This window comes from Chiloscyllium plagiosum, unplaced genomic scaffold, assembly GCF_037043375.1.
Source record: "Chiloscyllium plagiosum isolate Xiang-an unplaced genomic scaffold, Cpla_swu_hap1 HiC_scaffold_50, whole genome shotgun sequence".
NCBI classification, from domain to species: Eukaryota; Metazoa; Chordata; class Chondrichthyes; order Orectolobiformes; family Hemiscylliidae; genus Chiloscyllium; species Chiloscyllium plagiosum.
In genome coordinates, this window is record NW_028270188.1 from 44546508 (window position 1) to 44557969 (window position 11462).

Consider the following 11462-nt stretch of genomic DNA (forward strand, 5'->3'; position numbering starts at 1 on the left):
TGCACTGTGTTCGATGCTCTTTCTGTTTTCAGCAAGTGGTCCTCAACGATCTCCATCTCAGCTACGTTCATTGAGCCGGGATCATCCAGAGTCTACTTCAGTCCCTCCACACCATCGATCTCTGTTTGACTCACTTTCCCAACCAAGCACCAGACACACCGTGAAGATCTCCTCAGTTGTGTTCAGAGAGGTAACTTCTTCCAGAATCCTCCCCAATAACGTTTCTACCATCCTCTGTTGGGTGCTTTTCCTCCTCTTCATCACTGCACTTTCTATCATTCCCTCCACAGAATATGAGCAAGCTGCGGTCTTTGAGAATCCTCGTCAGTCATTTCACAAATTGCCTTTGGTTAGCTGATTGCATCCTGCTGCTCACTGGATTCTCTGCAATTCCCATTCAGTTGTGGTGAGTAAGCTGACTTCACTCTGAGCTCTTCTTGGTGATTTCACAATATCAGTCTCTGTTGAATGTCTTTCTTTAGAGCACCACATCCTCTGTTATCATTCTTTAGTTGTGCTGAATGAGTCAGATTCTCCCAAAATCCTCATGACACCACAAGCCAACTCCAAAATGAATCCTTCTCAGTCAATCTTAACTCCTGCTCTTTGCTGGATGCTCTTCCATCCATCAGCTGCTCATACCTCTGTGACCAGCTTCTCAATTCATACGTTCGTAAGTTCTTAACATATAGGAACCGAATTAGGCCATTCAGTCCATTGAGTCTGTTCTGCCATTCGATCATGGCTGAAACGTTCCTCACTCCCAATTTCCTGCCTTCACTCTGTATGCATTACCAATTAAACGTCGATCTAGATCCTCCTTAAATTTGTTTACTGCCCCAACATGCACTGCACTTTGGGGTAGCGAATTCCACAGATTCACAACCCTTTGGGAGAAGTAGTTTCTCCTCAATACAGTTTTAAATTTGCTTCCCCTTACCCTATGACCTCTCGTCCCAGAATGCCCCACAAGAGGAAGCATTCACACTCCGTCTATTTTATCTATACCTTTCATCACTTGAATACCTCATTCTATCTCCTCTCATTCTTCTAAATTTCAGAGAGTATGAGCCTAAACTGTTCAATCTCTCCTCATACAACAACCGCCTTATCTCTGGAATCAATCTAGTGAACCTCCTGTAAACTGCCTCCAATGTCATTACATCTTACCTCAAAAAAGAGAATAAACTGTGCACAATACTCCATGTGTGGTCTCACCAACAGCTTGCATAGCTGCAACAATGCTTCCTTACCTTCATATTCTATTTCTTTCGTTACAAAAGCTAACATTTCGTCTTCTTTATTGTCTGCTATATCTGCATGCTCGTATACTGTGACTCATGAACGGGTACACCTACATCCCTCTGTACTGGAGCACCCCGAAGACTCTCCCCATTAAGATAATATTTTTCCCTCCCATTTTTCAATCAAAGTGCATGCTTTCACCCTTATCCACGTTAAACTCCATCTGCCACATTTTGGCCCACTCTCCTATCCTAACCATATTCATACGTGAGGTTGTTATTTCCTCATTGCAATTTACTGTTCTGGCTATTGTTGTGTCATCAGAAAATGCGGCTATCGAGTCTTCTATCAATGTATCCAATTGGTTAATGTAGAATGTAAATAGCTGAGGTTCCATGAGTGAATCCTGCAGCACTCCACTAGTTACAGCTTGCCGTCCAGAAAAAAAAAACATTTATCTGGCCTCTCTCTCTCTTCTGTCCATCAACCAGTCTTCTATCCATGCTAAGAAATTTACCTGATCCCAAATGATATAACCTTATGATTGTTTTTGTGGCATCTTCCTGTTGTCCATATAAATTTCATTACAGAATCACCGTTATCCATGCTTGTTACATCTTCGAAGAACTCTAGCAAATTAGTCAAATATAATTTGCCTTTCCTAAAACCGTGCTGACTCCGATGGATAGATTTTTGACTTTCCACATGTCCTGATATTGCTTCCTGAAAAATTTATTCTAACGCTCTCCCAACAATACATGTTAAACTAACTGGTCTGTTGTTTCCTACATTTTGCCTCCCTCCATTTTTGAATATGGGCGTTATATCAGCCATTTTCCAATCCACTGGAATCTTTTCCGTATTCAGGGAATTTTGGAATAATATAATCAATGGGTCTGCTGTCTGCACTCTCACTTCTTTAAATACCCTAGGAAGTAGGCCATCAGGCCTAGGGAACTCAAATCTATTAGTTTTATTAGGGCATTCCCCCTATCGATGTTGATTGTTCTAAGTTCTACAAAATCTATTGTCTCTGGCTTGCTCGTTCCAACAGGAATGTTACTATTGTCGTCGATCGTGAAAACAGAGGCTAAGTTTTGATTCAGCATCTCTGCCACCTCAGTGTTCCCACTATTAACTGTCCGGTTTCATCTTCCAAGGACCAACTCTCACATTAGAGATTCTTTCCTTTTATATGCCTACAGAAGCTTTAGCTATACTTTTTGATAGTTTGTGCTAGTTTTCTTTCATACGTTCCCTAAGATATTTTTTAGTATTCCTATGTTTATGTTTGAAAGTTTTCCAATCTTCCAAGCTGCCACTGGACTTCTCAATATTGCACACCTTAGGTTTTAACTTTATATTATCCTTGACTTCCTTGTTTAGCCATGCATAATGTTTATCCACCTTGCTATCATTCTTTCTTCCTGTGATATATTTCAGTTCTGAGCACTTGAGTAGCTTCTTAAATATCTGCCACTGCTCATCCACTGTATTAGCATTTAGCCTTCCTGTTCAATCTACTACAGTCAAATCAGTCCTCATGCCTTAATATATGTCTTTTGTTTAATTCCAGAACACTACTGTGGGGCTCGACGTTCTCACCCCCACACTGAATTTTGAATTCTGTCATACAATGGTCAGTACTCCCTACAGGATCCGTAACTATTTAGTCATCAATTAATCTCAACCCCAACACTGATAACCAAATCCAGAGTAGCCTGCCCCTGATTGGTTCCACAACATAGTGCACCAAGATACAATCCCGAACACATTCATGCCTCCACGCTACCCTTGCCAATTTGATTTTTCCTATCTATGTGCATGTCAAAATCATCTATGATTATTGCATTGGTGATCAGGCTGACATCTTTCAGAATATTCCTCAGAGACGTTTCAATATCTCCCACTATTGGATGGTTTCTATCCTGTGTGTGTATCAGGTCCTTCGTCATTGTCTTTTCAGTTATCATGATGGAGCTGACTTCTTCCAGAATCTTCATCAGTTTCTTCACATCACTGCGTCCATGGAATTCAATTTCTCCTGTTGAGCATTGGATCCTATGCATTCCAAACATTAATTGATTTCACTGAGCCAACTTCTCCAAGAAACCGGCTCAAATTGTTCTCACTACGGCTGTCTCTTGAATGGTAGGCCTTCTGCCTTCTGCCGCCCTTCTGATCATCTGCAGTACCATCTCAGCACTGCTGAGCAAGCCAACTTCGCAGAATCCTCCTCAGCTGCTTCTTACCATCAGTCTCTGCTGTGTCATAGAGTCATAGAGATGTACAGCATGGAAACAGGCCATTCGGTCCAACCCGTCCATGCCGACCATATATCCTAACCCAATCTAGTGCCACCTGCCAGCACCCGGCCTATATCCCTCCAAACCCTTCCTATTCATATACCCATCCAAGTGCCTCTTAACTTTTGCAATTGTACCAGCCTCCACCACTTCCTCTGGCAGCTTATTCCACATACACAAGACCCTCTGTGTGAAAAGGTTGCCCCTTAGGTCTCTTTTATATCTTTCCCCTCTCACCTACACCTATGCCCTCTCGTCCTGGACTCCCCGACCCCAGACACAAAGTAGAGGACCCAGCACCGATCCCGGTGGTACTTCACAAGTTACAGGCTTCCAGTATAAGTGATAGCTTCTTATGAAATCTGTCATCTCCCAGAATACATTTGACAAAAAAATGTATTGTTATTAAATGTGTAAAATCAGAGTGGATGTCATGAGGAATTTTTATACCTTCGGTAAAGATATAAAAGAGAGCTAAGGGGCAACTTATTAACACAGAGGGTGGTACGTGTATGTAATGAGCTGCCAGAGGAAGTGGTGGAGGCTGGTGCAATTGCAACATTTAAGAGGCATTTAGATGGGTATATGAATCGGAAGGATTTGGGGGGATATGAGCCAGGTGCTGGCAGTTGGGACTGGATTGGGTTAGGATATCTGGTCGGCATGTACGGGTTGGACTGAATGGTCTGTTTCCATGCTGTACATCTCTATGACTCTATACTGTTGATTTTTATATTGAAATTTACATGTTCCAGTTAAGATTTCTCATGCATCATCTCCTATCACATTACGTCATCGATGGAACGATGATGCTAAACATCGCGATTTCACAAGCAGATGATTTAAGAGGGCAGGGAGTTGACGTTATCCAGGTGGAATTTAATAAAACATTTGACAACATTAATTATGGTTGGATGTTCCGGAAGCTTAAGTCACATTAAATCAACGGTGTTGTTGGCAAGTTGGTAAGTTGAATTAAAACAAAACTTGCCTAGTCATTGTAGACAGACTGGAGCTGTGGAGGGTTTTGTTTTCTATCTTACTGGAGATTTGTGACCAGTGATAATGAAGTCACAGTCATACATCATCCAAAAAGATCATTTTGGACCAACAAATACCAAACTACTAAATGAAACCGAATGAACTGCCGGTCCTGAAATTGAAACAAAGACAGAGGTTTCTGGAAAATCTCTGCAGCTGTGGTATCATCTGTGAAAAGAAAACAATGTTCATGCGTTGGGTCTCATAACCCTTCCTCACAACAGCAAACGACATTCATCCCATTTACGTGAATTTGACCCATAACCTACTAAACCCTGGCAATTTGTCTGCCTATTCACATCTCAAACATGCAAGATCATCTACCTCGACGAAACTCTCAGTTGACACAATCTATATTACCTTTGAATCATAAAAGCCTTTCTCTGATCCCCTCTTAGCAGTTGCTCCTCACATTAAATTTATGCCCGCTGAAGTTCAACATCTCTGCCCTGGGAAAGGATGGTGGCTCAGTGATTCGCACTGATGCCTCACAGTTCCTTGAATCCGCGTTCAGTTCTGGCCTTGGGTGACAGTCTGTGCAGACTTTGCATATTTTTCGTGTTTCTGCTAGTTTCATCTGGGTGCTCTACTTTCAGTCCAACGACGTGAAGGTTACGAATGTTGGCCATGCTAAAGTATGATTGTTTCAGTGATGTGAAGTCTAGGGGCATTAGCCATGGGAAATTCAGGGTTACAAGGAAAGGGTAAGGGGGTGGGTCTGGGTAGGATGATCTTCGAGTGTCTGTGTGGACTCGATGTACCAAATGATCCTTTTCTAAACTCAAGGGATTCTATGGTTCTGTGAAGAGATTCTCATGAAGTCCTATGTCAGTACCTCTCAAAACGTCATATTCCTCAACGGGATACTCCTCAACCTCAACTGCTCTGAGGAAACCAAGTCCAGTCTCTCCTCATAGCTGAAACTGTTCATTCCAGCCAACATCTTGCTAAATTTCCTCTACACCCTCCCCAATTCAATCCTGTCCTTCCGATAATGTGGTGAACAGAAGTGTACACAGTATTCCATCTGTGACCTTACCAAAGTTTTATAAATTTGTAATAAGACTTATTTGCTCCTTTATTCTCTACTCATCCTCTTTGCCTTCTTCAACAAACTGTCAACAAAGCTGACACTTTCAGGGGTCCATCGACTTGTACATGTATTTTGTTCCTCAGTACTCCTCTGGGAACTACTATCCATTATGAATCCCCTCCTTTGATTTGAGCTCCCAACATGCATCATGTCACACTCGTCGATATTAAATTTCATTTGATGTTTCCCTACTCAATTTGCTAGCTGATCAATATCAGACTGAACCGGAGACCATCCTGATTATGAGAAACACATCAACTTTGGTGCCATTTTAAAATTTAGTAATTCTTTCTTTTCCATTGCCAGCTAGTTGTTAATGTTTCACAAGAATCTGTGCTGGGTCCTCTGTTGTTTGTAATAGTTATAAATGATTTGGATGAAAATGCGAGTTGTCTGAGTCGTAGGCTTGTGGGCAACAGAAAGCTTGATGGAATTGCCGACAGTGAAGAAGATTGTCAAAAGATACCACCGGACATAAAATGGTTGGCAATTTGGCACATGGAGTTTAATCCAGATGAATATCAGTTTGTGTATTTTGGGATATTAAATGCAAGAGGAAAGTATACAGTGAATGTCACAACACTTTGGTACATTGATATGATCATGGATTCTGTCTGCAAATACATAGCCCCCTGAACGTAACAACTCAGGTACATAAAGTGATAAAGAAAATGTGTAGCAAGTCATCTATCAGGACTTGAGCATAAAAATTGGCTAATCATATTGCAGCTGTATAAACATTGAGTACTTCATATTTGGAGTGTTGTGTGCAATTCCAGTCGTCACATTATAGGATTTTACGGAGAGGGTGCAAAAGAGATTCATAAGAATGTTGGATAAGGATATAGTAGTGTCTCAGCTTTACAGGAGGCTGGATGAATTTGGAACATTTGCAAAAGCTTTGGAAATTGTGGCATGATCTGGTCTAATTACATGAAATTTTTGAAGGTTCAGATGAATAGTTGGAGTCGTTGCCTCAGGATTCAAATGCCAAATACTAAGGAGGATAACGTTAAGATGAAGGAGGAAAAGTTTAAAGGCGATGTTCGAGGTCAGTTTTTTTTAACGCAGAGAGTTTTAGGTGTCTGGAGCACACACCAGGATGTTGGTAGAAGCAGATTCGACAGCAACGTTTTAGAGTCATTTGGACAGATAGTTGAATAGGGAGGGAACGTATGTATGTGAACCATGTGCACATAGATGAGATCATTTTAGAATGGAATCATGGTCGGCACAGACATGATATGCTTAAGGGCCTGTTCCTGCACGGAACTGCTCTAATCGCTGTGTTTTATTTAGTGCTGTGAGTATGCCATGTCATTTCAAAATGCGTACAAATCAAATTTATTGAACATTATTGGGTTTATATGAATTACAGCAAAATTAAATATGACTTCACTTTGTGCTAGAGAACATAGGGAGAAAGACATCACGTAGGAAAACGTAAGGAATCCATAAACTGTGACTCTGGACACAAAAGCTTGACAGGAGATTATAACCTGCTTTAAAGTGCAACTCACCACCTATGTTCATTGACATAGTTCAGCTGAAGAATACATAAAATATAACATGACTTTGTATCAACAAGCTCGATCAAAAGAAAACATTTGTGGATAGGAGCGTTGCAAGATGAAAGTGGTATAAGGTACCCATAAACTTACTTGGTAGCAATTTTGATCTTCTATTTTGAATCAGAGAAGGCAAAATCAAGAGACAAAAATGCAACCTTCAGTAAAACAGGAGGAAAATATGAATGTGTATTAATATTTGGATACTTCAATTTGTCTCCTAAATACGGAGAGGAAGTGGAGTCATATCATAAAGGCACAAGAGCTCATAGAATACTACAGAATTTACGTTGTTAAAAAAATTGAACGTTTTCTTTTCTTCTGTTGTTTCTCTACTTCTTTGAAGAAACAATATCTTCTTCACGCCTATTTGTACAACCTGTTTAACTTAATTAGTAACTTTATGTTAATATCATTGTAATCATGAAAGAGTATGGCTGCTTATGCAACTTTAAATGTAGACTGAAGTTATTTTCAAACATAGAGATTTATAAGGATTGCCACAGTTCTTGAAAGTAAGGAATATTTTTACCATTTTTCAAGTCTGTTTGTGTACCCGCTGGATCTGCGCATGTACAGATGAATTGGACTCGAAAGGGCTTGATATAAGTGAAGTTGAACTGTTTGTGAGCTAAAGATCAATGATAAATGTACAAAGGACCTCTACCTGACAATAGCAAAGTGATTGATTCTCATTTAGTTGAACAAGAGAGAAGCTAGCTTGCCAGATCAGCAGAGTAATAAGTAGGCTTGTGTTTACCCAAAAGCGCAATATCTCTGTTCTCTCCATTAAGCCACTTTAAAACTAAAGAAGACCAATGTTTCCTTGAATTGAAAATGTCACAGACGTTTAACAAGCGACGGAAATACTCTGTGCCACTTCCAAACTGGAGGAACTGTCCACGAAAATGAACTTCAAGGAGAAAGTATTGAACAGCAAGAACCAGCACAGCAATGTACACAGGCATAGTGTTCTGTCTGTTTTCTCTCTGCCCATGCCATGGGTGTGGTTTTCTCGATGATTTCGTCTGTCTGCATCTCTTTCTATGAAGGCGGTAGGTAGGGTGCTGTTAAAAGGTGTTTTGACTTTTAAATTGTACAGTTTACTTAATTTTCGTTTACTATTTACCAGTTCCTCGATTTGAATCACCTGTGATAAATAGCGACTGCTATTAAGTACAAGAAAATTCGGTACATTATTTTAACCTGGGTCTGAAAATCTGTTAGTTTGGGGATTTGAATATTTCTTCTAAAATATTTCTTGCAGTGATAACTACGGGACTGGGTGTTGGGGTTGTTGTTGATTTCCGGCATGCTGTCCCAGTCAGTAATGATAGATTTGCATTATGACATAAGCCACAATGTGTGCTTTGTGTCGTGTTCCCAGAATATTAGCCTGGCCTCTGTCTGTCCTGGGTGTGGCATCTTCAACGGTTTTACAATAAACTCACATTACTAATCTACATATTAGAAACATTAACAATAATTTTACTTTTCTCAGCATTGTTTTTCAGAGTTTAACTAACGTTGGTTACATCTACTGGGATATAATTTTCCATATCAATTTTGAATCACTTGAATATTACTGATTCATCAGTCTTTCTGATGACTTTTGATTAGAATCAACTAAAATGTTTAGTAACCAGTGCAGTACATATTTCCAGAGTTGATAATTTAATGTACCTATAGAATCCATGCAATGGTTCTAAACAATCGTTTTAAGCCGTCTTATTTATTTGAGTTGAGGAATTATTATAAAAATTATTATATTCATGCTTCTGATCATTGTTGCATACTATTTAATAATATCTGTAACTTTATTTTAGAGTACCTTAATGCGTAACTTTTTTTTAAAGAAAGGACGCTGTAAGCATTTTTGATTTTATGTTGCATTTAGGCTCAATTTTAAAAAGTTGTTGTCGTTCACTATTAGCTACAATCTAACAAATGAACATTGATAAATTGAATCTCTCATGATTAACTATTTGGCTAAATAGGAAATAACAACAATTCATCAGTTGTGCACCGTGAAATATATCCAATGTGAAAACTCTAATATTATATGTTGTTCATAAATTGATAAGGAATACGTTATAACTACGTTACAGCATCCATTCGAGCATTTCAACGTGGTGTTCACATGTAAGTTAGTGTAATTTACCAGCTTTGAAATCAGCTATATTCCTTTATTTATCAGTTATTGATATGCAACTTTAAAATACATACTTTATTTTCAATGTGTTTTAGGATGAAGTTATAATTAAAAATAAGTGGAAACTTCATTGACTACTGCAGTTTTTTGTCATATTGTTTTTTATTTATATTTTAAAAAATCAGTGGTGCATTTCTTGAAATGCCAATTTCCATTCATTTTGAGGAATACTTTTACAGGTGAATGGCTCCATTTTGACCGTTGAGCTGTGCACCACATAGACCATGAATTCTATATCTGTGAATTCCTTACCAAATGCAATTTTTAAAAACACTTTATCATTGGCTGCATTGCTATGAGAAATAATACCACAACAAAGCATAGCTGCATAATTTCTGAATTTTTTTTTGTATTTTGATCAATGAATGCTACTGCGTTTATATACTGAAAAACAGAGTTAGTTCTCCCCATTCAATAACACTTGCTCAGATATAGCATCGTAGTTGGGGCTGATTCCGGTACTCACATATAAATAATCGAAGGGCTGAATCCCCTACACCCTATTTTGATTCCTAGGTCTTGATGTTCCTATAATGGATCAAATGTAATAGCAAATTAGGAAACAAAGTCAAAAGTTACACTATTTTTCTTAATTAAAAATGCAAGTTGAAGCTGTTTTCCTTTAATTCAAGATGTCGAAAACAAAATAATCGCTTCAAAGCTATGCCTTTGATTTCTCTTCAATTGAAATTATGTACCCGTGAACAAATACTTTCACACCTAACGTTTCTTTTAAACCACAATCAAGATGCATGTAATTCACTCTTTAATTCTGAAAGTATTCCTACAAGTATTGTTTGTACTATCCAAAATGAAAAAGTGTGCACACATTTATAAATACAATATGTGCTAACCTTTCTCAATTTGTTCTTTTTTTCTGTGCAGGGGTGTTCAAATAAGCAATATGTTAAGGACTTATACCACATAGGGTGATTTACCAACTTTGCTGCTTTGAATATTGTTTTGCTTTTTAAGCAATGTTCTGTAACACAATCTGGATTTTTCATAGAATAGAAAATGAAGAAGGTTGCGATATTATTCTACCATTCGATTATGGTCTCCATCCTATTTTCCCATCGCCACGTAACTTTAACAAACGCCTATTAGGAGCAATTTCAAGTTCACACCATGCAGGAGGAAATAAATTCTGGGGGTCACTAAGACATTGCCTCATTCCCTTTATAAAAAATGCATTCCCCATAAACATGAAGGGAAAAAGGGAAAAATGCACTAATCGTGTCTGTGTAAATTTAGAAGTCTCAGGGATGAGAGACAATTTCCTAATGATATTATTGCCAAACTCTCAGTCCATGAATGTTCTGGAGATTCGTGTTTGAATCCGTCACTGGCAAGTAGTGGAACTGACCTGAATAAATATTTAGCCAACACAATCCATTGCCACTTGTTGGATAATCCAGCTCGTTCATTGATGACGTTTTGCGAAGGGAGGTCTGCCGTACTTGTCTCAGCTGGCCAGCACGTGAACACCAGACCCTTGGAAAAATGTTTGATTCTCCCCTGGGATGTAGATGCTGCCCAGACAAGTGATACCCACATCCTATAAAAACATAAAGAAACTCATACAATTCTCCTAATCTGAACATGAAACGTTCATATATTTTTGCAATCTAGTTCCTTTTGAAAGTAAGGGGTGCATCTATTAATCGGTGCATTTAAGCTTTATTTGAAACAGTAAAATCCTTCTCTTTAAAATGTGGAACATTACAACTAAATGCAAATTTGAACAGTCCAGCTCATTCATTAAAACATACATACATCAACTGAAATATTTCAATGAGCTCTCTCAAAATGTAAGCAAATATACATTGAATCAGAACTTCTTTTATTCGGTGCTCGTAGTTTTGTCGATTCAAGTTGAAAGGACAGGAACCTGTTGGAAACCATGCACTGCAAGGATGTCTGACTATTTTCTAAACATGTAGCTGAGCAGAGTTGAGCAAATCCAAGATCACTGAGCCTTAGTATGTAATTAAGGA